The 21,927-nt window shown below is 42.1% G+C and overlaps 1 protein-coding gene across 1 annotated transcript in view; it reads left to right on the top strand.

Moving 5' to 3' along the window:
* LOC150088490 (cytochrome P450 2J2-like) overlaps window positions 1-21,927 on the top strand; it is a 71,455-nt gene that overhangs the window by 29,743 nt on the left and 19,785 nt on the right. The window lies entirely within an intron of this gene.

Here is a 21,927-nt window from a genome sequence, read left to right on the forward strand (position 1 = left end):
AAAAAAAACTTAACGCGTATAACTTTCATATTGCGTTAGTTTATACATTAATTATTTATATTTAATTTATATTATACACACAGAAAAATTCCGGTAAGAAATCTGTATTTATGTATCGATTTCACCATTTACAGTGCACGATTCCTATCTGTAGAAAATGTTTACAAATTCAAGATTTTAATTATGTCGATGAAGATTGTACAATGAATGAATAACAATGCCTTCGTAGTAATTTTAACATCAAATATTTTGGATGATCAAAAGAGAATAAAGATACATTTGAACATATGGTTGTATATTGCATTATCTTATGGTAGATTTAATCGATTTTACACTCGTAAATAAGTGAATTTATATTTGTACTACACTCTCATTTTTGTGTTTTTTTACGAATAATATTCATCTCGTAATGTATCAGCAATTTGAGACCTATAAAAACATTGTTTGAAATAATTTTTAATCATCGGCATATAAACAAATAAAGCAATTTTCTATTTTATACTCTCTAACCATATATCCTTAAATTCAAATCTATTTCATTTTAACCTTCTCTTATGTTCTTATGGCACTGAAGTGGTTTCAACCTTAGCTTCGATTTTACGAAGATCTCAGAAAATCATTCAACACTACAATCTGAAACTTTGATTTAGGAATGATCGCAAGTCAACCACAAACATTGCTAAAATCATTTTCACAAGACGCTGTATTTTGCAAACTCAAGCTGTACACTCTACAGAGGATTCTTTCTTCGGAAGGAATTTTACTGGTCCATCACAGTTATCTACCAACTCCAGTGTTTGTTGCTTTTGCTCCTGATGTCTTATGTTATAATATATCTTACGATTATTATTATGTCATTTTGCTTTGTTGGACTTCGGATTTCGTCTTCCACTTTCTGTTGTCTTCCTCCAGTTCCTTGATGCCTGATTCTGATATTGTTCTGGGATACTTGTGGTCAGGACATCAGCTGATGCTTCGGCCGATAGAGTGGATTCTCAGAATTTACGTTCCACTTCTCTTTTGTTTTCCTTTTACACCGTCCTAGATTTAAAAATACCCCACAGGAAAATATTACCAGAACACAGAAAAAATGGTGTAACTTGTGCGGGAGTAAATTTCATATGTAGGCGGCCTTCATAAAAAAGCGATGAAATGAGAAGACGACAAGAAGCTTCGGAATTACCAAAAAGGTCACTACCGAAGTCAATGCAAAGTGCTCGAAAATATGGTCACATGACATCAGTGCGGTGTTTGATTCCCTCCAACGGCTAAAAGGGCCTGACATCGGTGAACGCTCGACATATGGGTGTCTATAAGATTCTGTGACAATAAATTCCATTTCTCACCAGGGGAGACCTTAGCACGCCAAGAGAACAAAGTTTTGACATGCAATGCAACGCCAAAGGAAGCCCACACAAGTTCGATGGGATTTAAGTCTAGTTATCGTGCTGACCACGGCAGTCGTTGGATATCTTCAGTTTCAAGATATTCTTCGATCGCTTAAGCTCTTTGTGCTGTGGCATTATTATTGGCATGAAAAGAAAATCTGGACCAACATCACCACTAAAAAGTAGCATTTGGGTTCGAGAATTCGTTCTCGATCCATCTTCCCAATTACTGTATTCCTGTAAAAAATGAAGAGGTGTACGGCCTGTGAATATTATTCCACCCCACATGAGAATACCGCCTCCAAGCTAAGTAAGTGACTTTTTTTTATGTCGAGGGATGATACTACTTTTCTCATTTTCTACAGATGAAATAACGTCTTGAATACGTAGGCTAAAACGGGTCTCATCAGAGAACAGAATTGTAGCCAATATTTCAGGGCTCCAAGTCATATGTTCATGGCATCAGTTTCGACTTGCTGTGCGGTGGTTTGGAGTTAATGCAGTTAAGATATCAGGTATTTGGGATTAATGGGATTCAAATTTCAAATCATTTGAATAGTCACCCACAATTTCTTCCATATTACAAGAGTGCTGAACTGCACATGTCTACCCAGTTCGGCTTTAAGCCTGAGTCTTCGACAGTAGAGGCACTTAGACATCTGCTGCACGGTGTGGCCAGTTGCAACAATAAATACTACCTAATCATCTCCATAGATTTTGCCGGAGCTTTCGACACCATTTGGTGGCCAAGTGTCCTGGGAAGGCTAAAGCGGGCCAACCTTCCCTGCAATTTGTATCTCACTATCAAGTCTTACCTTACCGACAGGAGTATTAGTGTCGTGGCACCCAATGGTAGGGTAAACCGCCGTGTCTGCAGGGGTTGCCCCCAGGGTTCTGTCCTGGGGCCGCTGTTGTGGAACATTGTCTTGGATGAGTTCCTGGCCATGGACCTTGGTGACGTCCAAACCCAAGCTTTTGCCGACGACTTAACCTTGAAAATTGCTGCCGACAGTAGAACCAAGTTGGAGGTAAAGGCAAACCATGCTTTCAGGATACTACAGGACTGGACCATCTTACACTGCCTAAAAATCTCACCAACTAAGACATCCTCAATCTTACTGAAAGGCTCCCTTGACCTGCACAGGCCGCCTCAAATAAAGGTGAACAACACCACAGTGAAACTCCAAAGCCAGCTTAAGTACCTGGGGGTGATATTAGATTGTAATCTTTCCTTCAAGCAGCATCTCACACATTTAAGAACAAAGATAAGGAAGTACTCTGCACTGTTAGCACGTGTGGTTCGTCGTGACTGGGAACTTAAACGTCGCGTGCTCTCCTTATATTATAAAACGACATTCCTACCAGCTATAACATACGCCTCTGCGGTTTGGTATCACAAGGCATCAACCGCCGTAAATAGACGCTTAGTCGACTCAATCCATAGAACTATCTTGTTAACCATTACCAGAGCCTGTAGCACCACTAGCACTGTTGCCCTACAGGTTTTGGCTGGAGCCCTTGCCCTTGACCTGGACATCATACGTACTGGAATAGCCTATTATATAACCAAAGGAATGCCTTGCACCCACCAAGACTACACAGTGGATAACAATGCAACCCACAAAGCTGAAAAGAACAGGCTGCAGAAATACCTAAAAGAAATCTGGCAATACTGCTGGACAAACACAACAAAAGGGAATATCACCAAAAAGTTCATCCCGGACGTGGGCAGAGTATACCCCATTCTTCCAACCTGGCTGCAACCCGGACTTTACACGACCTACCTCCTTACGCGTCATGGGGCTTTCAATGCAAAGCTTACAGCATTGGGAATAGTGGAGGATCCGCGTTGTACTTGCGGGGAACAAGAAAGCTGGGTGCACATTATGTTTGAGTGTGTCCGATACGAAGACCTTAGATGCAGACTAATAACTAGAGTTCACTATCTACCGAGGGAAAAGCGCTCCTGGGAGCACCTAGTCTCCACAGTTGGAAATTCTGCTCCATGGGGAGTGGTTTACAGAGTAATCACAAACAAACTCCCCAGGGGAGAAGTCATCCCAGCCACCAAGACGCCACAAGGCACGTATACAAAGACATGGTCCGAATCTATAAATAACATCCTTGACGCCATGTTCCATCAACACATGCCACCAAGTACCCCAGAGCAAATACTACTATGTGAGGAAAACAGCACATACACCACGGCCCAAGTGGAAGACAGCTTCACCAAGGAAGAACTGGACTCCGCTGCAGCAAAAATAAAAAACAAGAAATCTCCAGGAGAAGATATGCTGGAGCCTGAGATCGTAAAGAAGGCTGTTGAAACCATCCCAAATGAGATCCTAAACCTCTTCAACCATTGCCTTGAAGCAGGCCATTTCCCAGTAGTATGGAGATCTGCAAAATTAAGGCTTATTCTCAAGAATCCGACAAAACCACAAGACCTTCCGGAGTCATACCGGCCCATCGCTCTTCTATCCATACTAAGCAAACTCCTAGAACATCTTCTAAGCAACAGAATAGAAATTCATTACTCCAAGGCTGGCCTTCACTCTGACAACCAATACGGCTTTAGAAGGGGATACTCCACGGTGGACGCCTTAGAGAATATCGTCAAAGCAGCTACCACTACCAGCCATAAATACTTCCTTGTCATTTCAGTGGATTTTGCCGGGGCGTTTGACTCCCTCTGGTGGCCAAGCGTCCTTGGCAGACTCCGGAAAGCAAAACTACCAGCTAATTTGTACAATTGTATAAAAACCTATCTTGCAAACAGAACAGTAACCGTCAGTGCTCCGTACTGTTCAGTCACACGACCAGTCTATAGAGGATGCCCACAAGGCTCAGTACTTGGCCCACTTCTCTGGAACGTGGTGCTCGACAGCTTTCTAAACCTCGACCTTGGTAATGTGCGATCGCAGGCCTATGCGGATGACCTGATCCTGATGCTGGCGGCAGACTCAAGAACTCAACTAGAGATCTCTGCAAACCGTGCTATAAATATCCTACAAGACTGGGCCACCCAAAACCACTTAAAGATATCCCCAACAAAAACCTGCTCCATCCTACTTAAAGGTTCTCTCAATATCAGAAGGCCTCCCCAGATAAAGATTCAGGAAACAACAATTAAGCTTTCCACTGAACTTAAATATCTTGGTATTCTGCTGGATAAAAATCTGTCATTCACACCCCATCTTACTTACCTCAGAAGCAAAATCAAAAAATACTCCGCACTAATAGCTAGAGTCACTCGTCGCGACTGGGGACTTAAGAAGAGGACCCTAGCCCTCTTCTATAAGGCAGTCTTCTTACCAGCAATAACATACGCATCAGGAGTCTGGTTCCACAAGGCGGTAACAGCAGTTAACAAAAGGAAGCTAGAGACCATTCAACGTTCAGTCCTACTAACAATCTCGAGAGCCTGCTGTACTGTAAGCACCCACGCCCTCCAGGTCCTCTTGGGTGCTCTCCCCCTGGACCTGGAGATCGTCCGCTGTGGGTTGCTTTATCAACTATCCAAAGGCAAATCAATCACCTGCCTAGACTACACAACTGATCCGGCGAACGATCGTAAACTAGAGAAAAAACGCCTTCTCACCCACCTACAGCAGGCCTGGCAAACCCGCTGGACGACTTCGACAAAAGGGGAAGTCACCCGAAGATTCATACCGGATAATCAACTAGTGTTTCCCCAAAGCCCAAACTGGTTTTCACCGGGTCTGCTGACATCTTACCTGCTCACGGGACATGGCGCAATAAGAGCAAAACTCTCCAGTTTCGGATTGAGTGACACCCCTCTCTGCCACTGTGGACAGCCAGAGACGTGGGAGCACCTCATGCACCACTGCCAACTATATGAAGACCTCCGCTGCCTCTTAATAACTAGAATACGTTTCTCACCAATAAACCAAGAACAATATCTCCTGGAGAGCGAGGACAACTATAAAGCCTTAACGCAGTTTGCGCAGGATCTTTTTACTAGAAGAAGAACATACCCACAACCTTAGCAGGAATTTTCCCACAAACTAACCACTCATCATCCATAATAAAGATCCTTAGATGTGTCAACCAAACAAAAACCTAACAGCTACAATCTGAAAAACTAATCATTAACTTAACCTGGATCTGACCACTGGCTTAAACTGGAGTCATTATCTGGATTTGACCACTCACACGGACGGAACAACATGTCCCAGGAATGGCGTACGAAGACCTGACAAAGACATTATGCAGTTTGCTGCCGAAACATCATTAGGCGATCTGAACCGGGTACCCTCATTCGGTTCACTTTCTTTCCCTTTCCTTGGCAGGGGATGGTTACTCTGTACCCTCCCCCCTGCCATCCCCTATCTTCACCTGGTGAGGCATGGGCCTGCCCCACCGACTTTTGGGGTTATCTTCACTATTGACTCCATATTTCTGTCTTTCACCCCCCAGTCTTCAGTCTCCCTTCCCTCTCTAGCTATCTTGCGACTAGCGTTTGACCCTTGCCAAAACTACACAAGCCCCACACAAAAATTTAAAAAAAAAAAAAAAATAATAAATAAATAATAATAATAATAAAAAAATGAACTATAACCCGTATAACTTATATCTCTTTCGGTCTGACCCAATTTCTAGCGTTTCTCCTCCCCCCTCCACTTTTTTTTTTTTTTTTTTTTTTTTTTAGGTCCTAGCCACTGAAATCTCAGGAAATTAGGTGGCAGGACCTGCCAGAGTAAATAGTAAATTTCTAAAATACTGGTGTACCTGGTCTGCCTCCACGAGGTATAGTGTGGGCAACGGTGGGTCTCATTTGAGACCCAACGGCTAAAAGACCAGATGAACAACGGTACAAAACATTACACACTACAATATCCATACACTTTTAAACCTCTGGCCTCTACAGTGTTCTGTATCACACCACAATGTATATTACGCGGAGATGGGGGAAACCCCTGGTGCCGTTAGACCCTAAAAACACTATACACTATACACTATACTATCTACCGAGGGATCTGGAGTCACATCTACTAGATACACAAGAAGAATATTTAGCCTTAACTGATTTTGCCCAGGGATTATTTAGCAGGCGCCAAACACTAGCCTCCATATACAGAAGATTTTAACGGAATGAAACAAAACAAACTGCAAATAGCAGCGAGACGACACAGAGGATTCGATTATACAGACCTTGGACTGACTACAAAATGCACTAGGAAAAGACAAGTGACAATAGATTGTCTAACTACAAGAGTCATGATTACCGCCAATAGAAGCGAAAAACGAAAAAACACCTTTAAATATTCGTGACATCAGAACAAAGGGACACTGCCCCAAGACCTTGCAGCATAGACCCACTACATAATGACAAAAGGTAGTGTAAGGAATAGCAAACATCACGGAAGGGATAAAACCCCATAATGACAGCCAGTAGACTTGATTATGACCCCAAGATAATGACCAGAAAATAGGCCCCAGGCCACATGCCGTCTGGAAGGATGGCATCCAGATTTAACTCCCTATTAGTGTCCCAAGTAGATGAGACTCAACGGCCAGTTTTTAGGGCCTGCAAACTGATGGACACGACATACGGTGGCACTCTCCCGCCGGAACAGCCTATTGGCGACCCAAATCCGCACTCTCTTGAGCGGATCTTTCTTTCCAAACTCCTGGGGAGGAGAGGCTTGCCTCTCCTTGCCTCCCCAATTTTCTCACTCTGGTGGGGCACGGGCATGCCTCACCACCTGCAGAGGCCATCTACTCTGTCGGCCCCTTATTTCCAATTTCTTCCCCCCAGTCTTCATCCTCCCCCCAAACTTTTGTCTTGCACAGCGTTTAGCCCTACATGTCAAAATCAAAAGAGAACATCAAAATTCTTGCCCGAACCTATTTGGTTTTTAAAACTCACTTTCACCGCACAGCCCCGCGTCGCATACTATTAATACTAACTTGTAAAGTATCACTAATATCAACCTCGATTTTTTTTTTTTTTTTTTCTTGGTCCTAGCCACTGAAATCCCAGGCAAGTAAGTGGCAAGACCAGCCAGAGTACAAATATTGGTAACACCCGGCCGGCCTCACTGTGGCGGGTATTGGTAACGTCGGGTCTCACTAGGGGCCCGGCGGCTAACAGGCCGGACGAACAATGGGCACAACAAACTACACAGTACATATCCCACACACGTTTAAATCTCTGGCTTGTCCGATACAGAGATCATATGCGGAGAGGGGAGAAATCCCAGGTGCCGTCAGACCCCGAACATACATAATACCTAATACATAATTTCTTCCATATATCCATTTATGTAATATGCCTGTAAATAGCGTGTGTTCTCGCACGTCAAGGGTGCCTTTCACTAAGATTGAATATGTCTTTGTCGGTGAGATTTTTAAGCAGTGTAACATGGTTCAATCCTGTAGTATCTTGTTGGCATGGTTTACTTTTACCGCAAACTGTGTTCTACTGTCAGCAGCAATTTTCAAGATCAGGTCGTCGGCACAAGCTTGAGTTTGAACGTCACCAAGATCAATGGCCAGAAACTCATTCAAGACAATGTTCCACAGGAGCAGCCCCTGCAGACCTGACGGTTTACCCTACCATCGGGTGCCACGAAACTAATACTCCTGTCGGTAAGATAAAACTTGATAGTAAAATACAAGTTGCAGGGAAGGTTTGTCCGCTTTAGCCCTGCCAGGACGCTTGGCCACCAAATGGTGCTGAACGCCCCGGCGAAATCAGTGGAGTTGTTTAGGCAGTATTAACTGTAGGAGTTGCCCACACCGTGCAGCAGATGTCGAAGTGCCTCTACTGTGGAAGACTTGGGCTTAAAGCAGAACTGGGTAGACATGTGCAGTTCAGCACTCTTGTAATGTGAACCAATTCGGGCGTATAGAATTCTCTGAAATAGTTTGCTGATTACTGGTAATAAAGCTATCAGTCTGTAGGTGGTTGGCTGTTATGGAGGCTTCATTTGGTTTTTTGGGATCAGCTTCTGTCCCGCGGTCTTCCAGTTTCTGGGAATATGCCTTGATCCAAATAGTTATTGAGCAGACTTAGGAGGAGTTCGGGGGTAAGTTCCGTTACTCCTTTGATGATTTTCGGCTCGAGGTATACGAGGTCAGGGCACTTTTTATTTCTTGTGTGATTTGCCAGGGATTTGATGTCATCTAGAGTAAAGGGGGGTTCACAGGAATCAGTGGTGTATGTATCATTTTCTAGGCATATTCTATGCTGTTCAAGCGATGTAGGCACAGTAGTCTCTGGGAAAATAGCACCCAGAATATTTGTGATTGAATGTTGCCATGTGGTTGTTTGGCTCCCTTGTGGTGCCAAACAACCACATGTCAATGTGGCAAAACTAACGGGAAATGGAATAAAAACCACTCTCTTCCTTGCATGAAGCTCTCATTATTTGAGCCTTCTTAACACAGTACGTTTGGAAAAGGTTTCACCTGTGACCACAAAAAACATCAAGAGTCAGTTGATGAGAAGATAGCCTTCGTGCGACCTTGACCAGCTGTTCTTGCATTGCATCCAGTCTCCTGAAACTAGTTTTATAGCCAGCGTGACACTGCGTGACACATTAAGCCAAAGTTCCACCTCCACCTCCACTATCCTTCTTCAAGGCTTCCAACGACCTGCCATCTCAAAGAATCATAACAATGATTATTTTCCATCAGGAGTACTGGAAATTCCACTGAGTGTGCCAAAAAACGGAAATGAAGTGATGTGGTCGCAACCAGTGTTTATAGGCACGAATAAATTGCAAAATGTTGGTATATCGATTCTATTGGATACACGGGATTTGCATGCCAATATGCCTTTGGTATCAAATATTCGCCTTCGGTGACACTGTTCACAATAAAATATACAAGAATAAATATTCATTAGTTCTGTCGAGAAGTGCATTTAAGTGTGTCCCATCCTTGCGAATACAGCCTCTTGTTAGCAAGCATAGATAATGATGAGAAATATTCAATCTCTCTTCTCTCTGTTGCAGGAATTTATTGGTAAGAGGAAAAAATATATTTTGAACACTTTAGACAAATAAAATGATGATTTAGCTAATTAAAGTGGAAAACGTCGAAATTAAGTCTTCCAAAATTTAAAGATGAGACTTTTCGGGTTCGCAAATTAGAAAATTATTGAATCATTGTAAATTGAAATTAAAAATGCCCCCATTCAATTAACCACTGTCTTTTAAATCCACAGTTCATAGGTAATGAAAAATATGATCATATGATAGAGAAGGATGCTTGGTTTAAGAGAAGGTTCATGTTTACTAAATATATGCGTCATGGGTAGAGAGGATTAGCAGATAAAACCTTTTTAAGGCGCCTATACTCCCTAGCATTTTAAAAGAACAGTTTGAGTTGGAAGTTGCTAGAGCAGACTTGAGAATACACGTCACTATCGAAAGAAACCTGGTAAGGGTTGGATGTTAGTCTGATATTTGGAGGAATGCATTTAGGTTCCTTTCTACTAGTTTTTCTCTAGAAGTCATTGGATGTCCAGCCTGTGAACGACATGATTAAGAGGTCTCGGTGAAAGTATTGTCGTATATTGTTACTTCCGATTTCTGCAATGAAAAATGCGTCAACTGACAATTTAGCTTTGACTTTGGTAACCCATCCTTGGATATTTAGTTGTAATAATAAAATAATTATAAATCTTTCTGTAGTTTGATCTGTTAATGTTAAATATTTCTTTCTCTGTCTTGAGTAACCGCACATTTTGGGAAAATCAGAAGCAAAAACAGCTTCATTTTATTATTATTATTTCATCATTTTTTCTTTCAGCAAAGATTTGCATTCACCCCAATTACAGAGCTATTCAGATAGAAGGAGTTAAAAAAGTAACATTTATTCACAATATTACAGTAATATTCACAGACCTATTTACAATATTTTACAAAAACTGTGGCTAGACATTAATTTCACATTAGTTGGTTTCAATAAGATTTGATTATGGTGTTATTATAATTCCTACTACACAATACTGTGTCTTCTGTCTTCTAATCTTAGGAGTTGATGTTGGACAAAGCTGAAAAAGATATGGAATTTCTTTTGGGATACTCTCGTTCTATAACTAAAATAAGCTCTGGGCTTATTTTAGTATTGCTTGCTTTAACAGTATTTCGCTGAATCTAATTTCAGTGATTTGAATAGTTTTCCTGGATAAAATCCTTTAGGCGGATGATGTATAGCAAAAATCGTAATGGTAAGTGGGGTGCCATGAGTGCGTCTGGCACTAGAGGTAGAAATCAGGACTTGACTTAATTTTTATAATGATTTATATTTGTTATATTTACACTTTTTAAATGTTTTCTGCGTACTGGATGATTATAAAATTACTGTGAAGGACCCTTACATCTCTGAAAGTACTTATTACGTAGATTAAAGTCTTGGAACTTTTAATCCACTTAATAACATTTCTATGGGCAGAAATCTCTCAGATATGTGTAGTCTCTCATGGGTTGAGCACAGCTGTGGCATTGCTCTCAGCACAGAAGGGGGAATTCTCCATCGGATCACATCCCAGATGTTGTGGACAGAGATCTTTCCCGTGAGCCTTTTTTCAGTGAAAGTTAGGAGTCTCTCTTCCCTCTTCACTTTCAATTGTTCCATCCCGAAAACCGTGTCTGGAACAGTTCTCTTCTTATTAAGCCTTCAGATATGTAAATCCTTGAGTGAGAAACTTCGGCATTGTCATTGGGTGCTTATCATTCTGATCAACTGTTCTGCGAGGTGTTCGTGGGTGCAAACGAGTTTTTTATACCAGTAATTGTGGAAGTAGACTCCACTACCCAAAAACTCTTACTAACGTGTCCGGACAAGTCGGAAACCTCAAGATAAATAAGGAAAGTAAAATTTCATAGATAGTGAAATATGGGAATTGGTAGGGAACTAACGCGGATAGAAAGAAAGTGGATGAAGAAGAAGAAGATATCTCCTGAAACAGAAAAAAAAAGGGTTAAAACAGAGAACTTAAACAAGTAAGAAGAGTATTAGTGGATAATTTGCACTGTAGCAAAATTAAATTCAACGTTATTTACAATTATTAGCATTAGGTTGAAGTCAGCAAACTAGGACAGACAATATTTAACGCTAAACATAAACATCTCGTGTATGTTAATAAGTGTTATACTCTGTAAGACCCTGAACCATTAGTGTGTGAATCACCACTTAATATTCAATTACTATCATCAAAGTGATTTCAACCAATCACACGGCATCATATCAGCATTGACAATCATTTACTTGCACAAAACAGGGTTAATGGGATAAAAATCTCTGACTTCCTTGTGTATAGTCCACTTGAAATGAGCCTGTGGGGGGGGGTTGGATTATTTTTATTTTAATGAAATTCCTATTCTTCAAAGGGGGCCTACAATTATATTATATTATGTTATATTTTTTTTTTTTTTTTTTATATCCCCTTATTTTAACCCCTCCCACTTTAACACCTGACTTGATTGATTTCAGAAAATTCCCAGACTCACGGGGACCCCAAATATATTAAGGTATTCTTCCACTGGACTGGCTGAGTTTAGAAATGACAGACACACACACAAGAATGTAGAATATACAATTTTTTTTTTTATTGTCATATCATATATAAGAAAATTACAATAACCTTTAACAGAATACAGTATTTAGTTTGACACTTGTTATTTTACTAATTTTTAAATGTGTATATATCTTGTAATTTACAGTCAACCTTGTTATCAAAAGAACTACTAAATCCTAATACTTATATATATCTACATATATATCACTGTGTCTCTTCATGTTGCTCTACAAAGATTTCAGTAGGTCCGGGCATTTATTACCCCTCACAACGCACAATCTGTCTCTTTGCTCCTTAACAGTCCATGTAAGTCAATAAACCACCATCAGCCAATGAACAGACAAAAATATAATTTCATAAGTGCTCGTTTCTCAACTTATTAGGAAATACATATATATTCATTCAAGAATCCTTCCTTGCAAACATGTCAACAGTCAACAATACCCAACCAATTTACTTAGTTACCTTTCCTTTCAATTAATCCACTATTTCATAATTAGGGCTAGATGCTCATTTAATTGTTTATCTGTTTAATCATTTTCTACCCCAAATAAGTCATACTCACAGCAATTTAACATTCACAATAATTCAAGGACAAAATTTTTACTTCCTACTACAGGTTAACTTACTCTTAAATTGCATTACTCTGATCTCTATACTAAATTGAATTATCACTCCTTAAGTATTACACTCGTTCAAATATATATGTATATATATTTAGTACTTTGACATTCTCTCTTAAAATTTATAGCGTCCTCCTAGAGTCCTTTTCATTATTAAATTAGTTCCCCTTTTTACAAATTATATTCTCAGTACTTATTCTAGCACTTACGCAATGGTCTGGTATTCCTCCCTGCTCGGTCTCTCTTCCTATCTGCTCGGGGTGAGGACTGGAAAGCGAAAGGTTGCTCATCCGGGGAACACAGTAATCTATCCTGGGTTTCTCTACCGGGTACTGCACAGCTGAAGATAATACCGGATCTTATCTCCTTTCTTCCTCCATCTGCGTTGCGTCCGAGGACTGGGATACCTTCCGGGTCGACTAGTCACTCAACTGCTCAATCGAGAAATTGGCCTCTAGGGCGTTTCACCATTCTTCCTCCATAGACTGCATTAACGTCTTCAAGGGAACGATACTTCCGACTCTAGACTTTCACAAAATAAATTCTTATAATAAATTCTCCCACTACAGCTTCCATCTCCCCAGGACTGCTTCCACCACCCAACTTAGATCACGACTCCTCTTCTCACTCTCTTCACCACAAGAACTCCTTTCCGAATGCTCCCAGTATCAATTTTTTTTTTCCCTTCTCTCCTTTCTCTCAAAATTCCCACCGCTTTCTTCCTGGCCAATCGTTGACTTCCCCATCCTTTCCTACGTGATCCTATTCGTCTCCCTTCATTTCCGTGGGCGTGTTTTCTTTTTCCTAGTGTGACCGAACTTCCGTTAGTCTGGAAATTACTGGTACATTCTAGAAATTAAACGTAAGTTCCGGTCAGCTAAGAGAGTTTCAGGCTTTCTTTGTGACCTCACCCCCATTACTACGTCGCCCACACCTGTTAGAGGTCGAACCGTGAAATTTATTAATAGGGCCACTTCCGCACTCAGTGCCCTTTCTATAGAGTATATGCTCCTGTCTTAAGTGGGATTTGTTTCGGTCCATTATAATTACTTTTACTGACTCCTTAAGGAATTCTTTACAACCGAGATTTAACTAACTGGGAGTGTTTGGACTAACCTTCGAATTTCAGTGTTTCTTAACAAATGATACTTGACTGAAACTAACTATATTCGCCACAATTAATTCTTCCAATATTTAACAAACTTTATAATTTATTGTAAGGCTGGGTCCTTACAAGCCTTCACAACGTAATCTGGTTGGAAATGTTGCTGCGGTCTGTGACTGCAGCAACTTCAAGATACAGGTGACAGCAGAACTTTGTAGGGTTTGATCTTGCTGCTAGGGCCAGATAACAGCTTGTTCTGGTTGAAGTACCCTTTCGGCGATAGTGGTCAGTTCTTGTAATTGTTCCTGTTCCCTGTAACCGCTTCCATTGCGCAGAGAAGACACTGCGTTATACCAAAATGCCACCTCGGCCTGCGACTGCCGGGCTTCAAGTTGTCTAACGACCCGTCATCTCAAAGAATCATTTAAACAATAACGCCTTGCCATCCTGAGTACCAAAGATGTGGCTATCCCATTGAGTAAGCCAACAAATTGGAATGAAGTGATGTGGTCGTGACCTTTGCTTTTATAGGCATGAATAATTTCCGTAATGTGCAGCTCTGTAAGGTGGTAGAACGATTTCTATTGGCTACTCGAAATTTGCATGGCAGTATACCACTAATATCAAATATTCGCCTTTGGCGGTTCTGTTAGCAATAAAACATCGATGAAAAACATTTTGGTAAGTGGGGTTTTCGTGACTGCGTAAGGCACCTGCAGCAGAGATAAGTACTTGAAGACTTAATTTTTATCAAGATTTATATTTGTTACATTACACAAGTTTACCTAGTAACGCTCCTGCTTTGTAAAATATTTTTTTGCGAATTGGATGATTATGAAATTACTACCGTGGGAGACACTTATATCTCTCAAAGTGCTTATCGGGGTAGGTTAAAATCTTTGAACTTTCTTATATTTGAAGTTTGCTAACACAAAGTAATCATTTATTCACAATACGAAAGGGGCTTAGAGGGGAACAGGTATCCTGTGTGTAATCAGACACTCAGTCTAAAACACTGATGGATCCAAGATCTCTCTACTACAGAAGATTTAGGAGAAGTCCGGTTGGCCTGTCTGTGTGAGTTGGAAAATCCACTCATGCACACCTTCTCGATGGTAAGCCCTGTTACGTCACTTAGGTGGCAACGAACGAGTAGAGTGGTTCTCTTCGAGACGCCTGGTCAGTGTGAAGAAGAAAAGACCAAACCCTCCAGAATATGACAGCACGAAAAAACAAATGGCGCTCAGTTCCCAGCAGCTTTCCCTCCCCCTCTTACGGCAGCGAGAGGATCAGAGTGGAAGCAGAGTGTGCTAAGAATCTCTGGGTACGACCAGGCTGCCATGCACGGAAACTGAACTTGGCCTGTTATACCGTAAGATCATCTGAGTGGGTAGCACAGTGGTATCGTCACCGTCCTCCCCACACCGGGTGGAAAAGGCCCGGGTTCGAATCCCGTCGATGACGCGAGGAACTTTAGTGGGCTTTTTTCACTCCGTGGCTGAGTTAGTCGGTCTCAGGCGTAGATAGCAAGGTTTTTTTTTCGTCCAGCAAAACAGCAAATCGACCAGAGAACACACGCAATTTACAGACACGAATACGGGTTAATGTAATCATTTACGGGTAACCTGAATATAGTTATTTAATTTAAATACCGTAAGATCACTCATCGGTGAAGACAGGATATTAGACCTGGAAAAGGATTTAGAAAATGTGAGTTGGAATATCATCGGTTTGGCTGAAACAAGAAGAAAAAATGAATCACTTATAAGTTTATCAAGTGGAAATCTGCTGTAAACCAATGGAAACAGTGAAAGGAGTGAAGGTGCAGTTGGGTTTCTGGTCCATAAAGATTTTAAAAACAACATTTTGGAATTCAAAAGTACATTACCAAGGGTGTCAAGACTAATACTCAAGATTTCTAAAAGGTACAAGCTAAAGGTTATAACGATCTATGCACCAACATCGAGCCACGATGATGAAGAGGTTGAAGAAATGTACACCGAAATTGAGAGTCTTCTAGATGAGCAGAAAACCAACTACACTATTATGGGGGGGGGACTTCAAAGCTAAGATTGAAAAAGACAAAACAGCGCAGAAAGGAGAACTATAGGAAATTTTGGAATTGGTGAAAGAAATGAAAGAGGTGAAAGACTTGGGGAATTTGCAGAATCTCAAGGACTATCAAAAATGAACACTTTTCTCAATAAAAGGGTGAACAGAAAGTGGACATGGAAGAGTCCAAATGGATTAACAACTAATGAAATCGACTTAATCCTCATTAACAGAAGATGTATTGTGAATGATGTTACCGTCCTGAATAAGTTAAATTTTGGAAGTGGTTACAGAATGGTAAGATCTTCAATTGATATAGATGTAGGAAAGGAAAGGGAAAAACTGACTCGAGTAAATAATACAAAGGTCTTTGAGATAACAGAAGAGGAGTAAAAGCAATATGTACTGGAACTTAAGAACAAGTTTGAGCTTCTGCAGACTGCTAGAGACCAAGACTCCGCCATGGACGGTCCCAAGCCCGGCTGCGAAAGGAGGACGGTGGTCATCCTGCCGAAATGACTAGAACCGGGAAACCGGGGAAACTAGGCAAGAAACCGCATGAAATTCGGAACAAGCTCTTACAACAATGTTACCGCATCCGGGGTAGCCGATGCGCCAGCACTGGGGACCCAGGGTACTGGTGTGAAGTGGATCACTGGCCACAGCAATAAGCTTACTACGCCGAAAAGGGCAATTAACATTGGCGAATGGAATGTTCGAACGGGGCACTACGTTGGACAAAAGGAAATCATTGCCCAAGAACTACTTAGGTGCAAGATATCAATCGCGGCATTATCCGAATTAAGGCTCACCGGGTCTGGAACGATGATCATCCAACCACCAGCACCTAACGAAGCGGTTATGCTATTCTACTCTGGTGGTGAGAAACGAGAAGCAGGAGTGGGCTTTATGGTCAGTGCTCAGGGCACCAGTAGTGTGATCGCTTTCCAACCAATATCGGACCGCCTGTCAGTCCTTACTGTCAAGGGCACCATCAAGACCCATATTATATCCGCCTATGCGCCAACTGAGCCTAGCCTGGACCCGACCAAGAATGACTTCTACAACCAGCTCCAACATACGCTGGATTCAATTCCACAGACAGAAGTGATCATCCTCGCAGGGGACTTTAATGCCCACATTGGCGTGGACAGATCTGGTTGGGAAATAAAAATGGGCAAGTTTGGCCATGGGAAGATCAATGACAACGGACTACGTTTGTTGTCCTTTGCCGCATCTAACAACCTGATCATTCGAAACAGCCATTTCCAGCACCCTCAAAAACATCAACTTATATGGCGAAATCCATCTGGCAAGGACTCAGCAATCCTGGACTACATTCTGATCAATGCTCAATTTCGCTCATCACTCATGGACGTTCGTGCCATGAGGGGACCTGATTGCGGATCTGATCACTACCTCATCCGGACTAAGGTGCAGCTCAAATTACGGCATGCAAAATGGTCATCTCGGTCAGCCAAGCTGGACTGGAGGCAGCTAATGAATGCTGCCAACAAACAGGCATATCAGATGGCCCTATCCAACCGCTTTGAGATGCTGGCCGCGCCCGAGGATATAAATGAAGAAGAAAAGCAGATCTCTGATGCCATCCTGGAATGTGCCAAGCCCCTATGTCCACCTGCCCGACGTCGAACGCAACCATGGATATCAGACGAGTGCCTCGACCTCGTGGACAAACTGAAACAGGCAAAGTTGGTCGACTTTGAACGGTACCGGCAGCTAAACCGAGAAGTCCGACAGAGGATGACAGCAGAAAGAGAAGCATACTGGAACCAAGTGGCAGACGATCTTGAAGTGGCGGCATCCAAGAACGAGTACCGCACTCTCTACCGCACCCTCAGATGTCTGAGTGGAAAGACCAAATTGACTAGTGACAACATCAAGAATGCTGATGGGACCTTCGTGCGATCACCGTCCGGAGGCCTGCAACGGTGGAGTGAATTCTTCAAAGCATTGTATAATCACGACCCACCTCAGGGACCGCCAGCAACCGCACTCTCGATCGACCCCCCTGAGGTCTCCATGGTCGATGTTGAGCCTACAGTAGAAGAAGTGAAAGCAGCCATACAATCCCTAAAGAATGGCAGGGCACCAGGAGTGGACCAAGTCACCACAGAAGCGATCAAACCCGGGGGAGATGTACTGCTTCGCCGACTACACTCACTCCTCAAAACCATCTGGTGCACTGAACAAATTCCACTAACATGGAGGAAAGCCATTATCGTACCGATCCACAAGAAAGGTGATAACCGGGATTGCAAGAACTACCGTGGCATCAGCCTCCTTTCCATCATCGGAAAGGTCTTTATGAAGTTCATCCAGTCAAGGCTGCAAAAACATCGGGAGCAAACCAGTCGAGAAGAACAGGCGGGATTTAGACCCGGGCGAGGATGCTGTGATCAAATCTTTGCCATCCGTCAGCTGATGGAGGAGAGGATCCTGTGTGGACAGCGAACCGTCATTGTTTTCCTTGACTTTAAGTCTGCTTTCGACTGTGTCCACCGGCCTGCCTTATGGAAACTACTAGAGGTCGAACATGTACCTCGAAAAGTCACCACACTCCTCCAAACTGCATACGGTTTAACTAGCCAGGTGCGCATCCAGAACGATTTATCTGAGGAATTTACCATCCAAACTGGAGTCCGCCAAGGGGACGTAGCCTCCCCGTTGCTTTTCAACATCGTGGGCGACGCCATTATGAGGCAAGCATTCAGAAACAGACGGGGCATACAATATGACAAGGATCACTATAACTGACCTGATGTTTGCCGATGATAGTGCTATCCTTGCCGGTAACGACGCTGAAGCCACGGACATCCTCTACGACACTGCCCGCATTGCCCGGCCATACGGTTTGAAGATCAATGCTGATAAGACAAAAGCCCTGACAACAGATGGGTCGCAAGCCACCATCTATCTCGAAGGCGTCCAGATCGAGCAAGTGCAGGACTTTAAATAACTTGGGTCGCTGGTCCAGGAGAAGAAAGTTGCATCTACCATGGAAATCCACAGCAGAATTGGACAGGCGGCCACTGCGTTCGCCTCGCTCAAATGGTGTCTGTGGAAGAGGACCAACATTTCCTCAAAGACTAAAATCCGACTCTTCCGGACTTTGATCCTGCCCATTCTCCTTTACGGATCGGAAACATGGATTTGTCTCAAGCTAGATTTAAACAAACTTGAGGTATTCCAAATGCGATGCCTGCGGCAGATCTTGGGCATCTCTCTTCGCGACCGCATCACTAATGATACCATCCGCGCCAGATGCCAACAGCAACCAACCATTGCCGACCAAATCCAGAAGAGAAGGCTTAGATAGTTTGGCCACGTATGTAGAATGGGCACGAACAGAATACCATCCACACTCCTTTGGAGACAACGACCCACCCAATGGAGCATCCAACGGACCGCGCCAAGGAAAACGTGGGCCAAGCAAGTGGAAGATGACTTGAAGAGCCGACGTCGCGACCTTAACCAGGCTAGGACTGACGCCATGGATCGTAAAGTATGGAAGAACATCACAGAGCAAGTCCGAAACCCTGCGGCACTTACAGCAGAATACTGGTTGCGTGGCCAACCGCCTCCCCCAGCTGCCAGCTAAGGACCAAAGAAGAAGAAGAAGGGACCAAGATATTAACGAGGAATATTACAACTTTCTGGAAGTGATAAACCCAAGAAACCAATAGGGAAAAAGAAATCCAAAGAAGAAAAAAATAGTCAAGAAACACTTGTAATGATGAACCGAAGACGACAAATGAAAAGCAAGAAAAACACTGACAGGGAGAAAATTGAGTATACTGAGTTATGCAAAGCCATTAGAAAGAGACTCAGAGAGGACATAAGAAGATTTAACACAAGAAAAGTAGAACAAGCATTAAGGGAAAACAAAGGATTTAAATCAGCAGCCATGAGCAGTAATACAGAAAGACAAATGGTACTGAAACTGAAGAATAGCAATGGTGTACTTATAAACAGCAGAGAAGGCATAATTCAAATAGCAGAAGACTACTACAAAGAATCGTACAAGGAGCAAGGGAATGATGCCAGCAGTGGGGAAGTTGGATTGCAAAGTAGCAACACATACGACATACCCGATATTATTCCTGATGAGGTAGAACATGCATTGAAGAAAATGAAGAATCAGAAAGCCCCGGGGGAAGATGAAGTTACAGTAGAGTTGCTAAAATTGGGAGGAAGAGACATAACACAAAAACTGGCAAGGCTCTTCACAAAGTTCATTAGAAAAGGACTGACGCCTAAGCAGTGGAATAATGCAATCATAGTTTTGCTGCATAAGAAAGGAGATAAATCAGAAATTGGAAATTATAGACCAATTAGCTTGTTATCGCACATCTACAAGTTGTTCACAAGGGTCAATACTAACAGATTAGAAAGAATACTTGATGGGACTCAACCGAAAGAGCAAGCTGGCTTTAGGACAGGATTCTCAACTATGGATCACTTTCACGTAATATCACAGCTAATGGAGAAAGCAAAACAGCAGTATGCCCGGCATTTGTGGATTATGAAAAGGCATTTGACTCCATACAGCATAAGGAAATGTTTCGGGCACTGGAAAGAGAAGGCATAGATACCCCACATATTATGATTTTGAAGAACATATATATGAGAGTTCTACCTCCTTTATTAGACTAGACAAAGACAGTAGGAAATTTTAAATTGCGAAAGGAGTTCGACAAGCAGACACAAAATCTCCGAAGCTGTTTATTGCTGCCCTTGAGGAAGCTTTCAGAAGATTAGACTGGTCTCAGAAAGGAGTCAATATGAACGGAGAGTACGTAAACCATTTACGATTTGCAGACGACATTGTGGTCATAAGCCACGATCCCAAAGAATTAGAGGAAAATCTTGATCAGTTATGCAGAGTTAGTAAGGATTTTGGACTAAAGATGAATATGGCTAAAACAAAAGTATGCTATAGAAAGGGAAATAATGATTGATGGAGCAGTAATTGAAAAGGTGGAGTCATATACTTATCTAGGAAACGTTATTAGCTGTAATAATGATAAATGGCTGGAGTCAAGAGAAGAATAAATTTTGGGTGGATAGCATTCAGGAAATATAGTCACATACTGAGGAGCAATATCCCACTTTGTCTGAAACGTAAAATAATGAACCAATGTATACTCCCCACCATGACTTATGGAAGTGAAACTTGGGCACTCACCAAAAGAATGGAAGAGAAGCTGAGAACTACACAGCGAAGAATGGAACGAATTATATTGGGACTCAGACTGTTAGATAAGAAGCGTAACACATGGATTAGGCAGAAAACTCAAGTAAAGGACATTCTTATCAAAACAAAAGAACTAAAATGATCTTGTGCAGGACACATAGCTCGAAGACATGACGACAGATGGACTAAGAAAATAACAGAATTGTACCCAAGAGGAGCTAGAAGAAAACCTGGAAGACAAAGGCGGAGATGGATAGATGAAATTCATGAGTTTGTAGGTAGTAAATGGATGGCCAGTGCTCAAAACAGAAGGAACTGGAAAGTTGCTGGAGAGGCCTTCCATCCTACAGTAGATTGAAAATGGCTGATGATGATGATAATGAACATCAGAAATAACATATATTCGTATCTATATACGCATTATAAGGTTTATACTCTTTAGGCAGATGGTTACCGCATATATCCTGACTTTGCAATACAATTTCTTGCCAAGTTGGAAGAGAATGAGGAATGCTCCAACGTTCTGGATCTGCATGGTGATGGAAGCGCTGCTATTTTTGTTGTTATAATTGGGATAATGGCGAATTTGTGGGGATAATATCTACTAGAGCATGTACAGCATACACACAAATCTGCAGCTTCCGTAGCCGTGTGGTCAGGAACTGGAGTGCAGTGGCACATGCTTTTTGAGTAGACCGGGGTTCAAGCCCCTAAATGCGGTCGATCGGCTAACCCGCACTGGACCAGTGTGGCAGATTATGGTCCATTTCCCTCAACATGAATCCTTGAGGAGGCTTTCATCCTGTTGTGGATTGATAATGACTGCAGTTCACACCTTTTTCCTGCATACAGATTCCAAATTGAATTTACATATAGGACAGTAATACAAAAAATTCACCATCTCACACATATATGCGTCAACTGTTCTGAAATATTAACTTATAGATATAATTTACAATTGTCAACTTCCTTCTTTTATATGTTGT

Source organism: Mastigoproctus giganteus, chromosome 3 (assembly GCF_048544385.1).
Source record: "Mastigoproctus giganteus isolate SK-2022 chromosome 3, ASM4854438v1, whole genome shotgun sequence".
NCBI lineage: Eukaryota > Metazoa > Arthropoda > Arachnida > Uropygi > Thelyphonidae > Mastigoproctus > Mastigoproctus giganteus.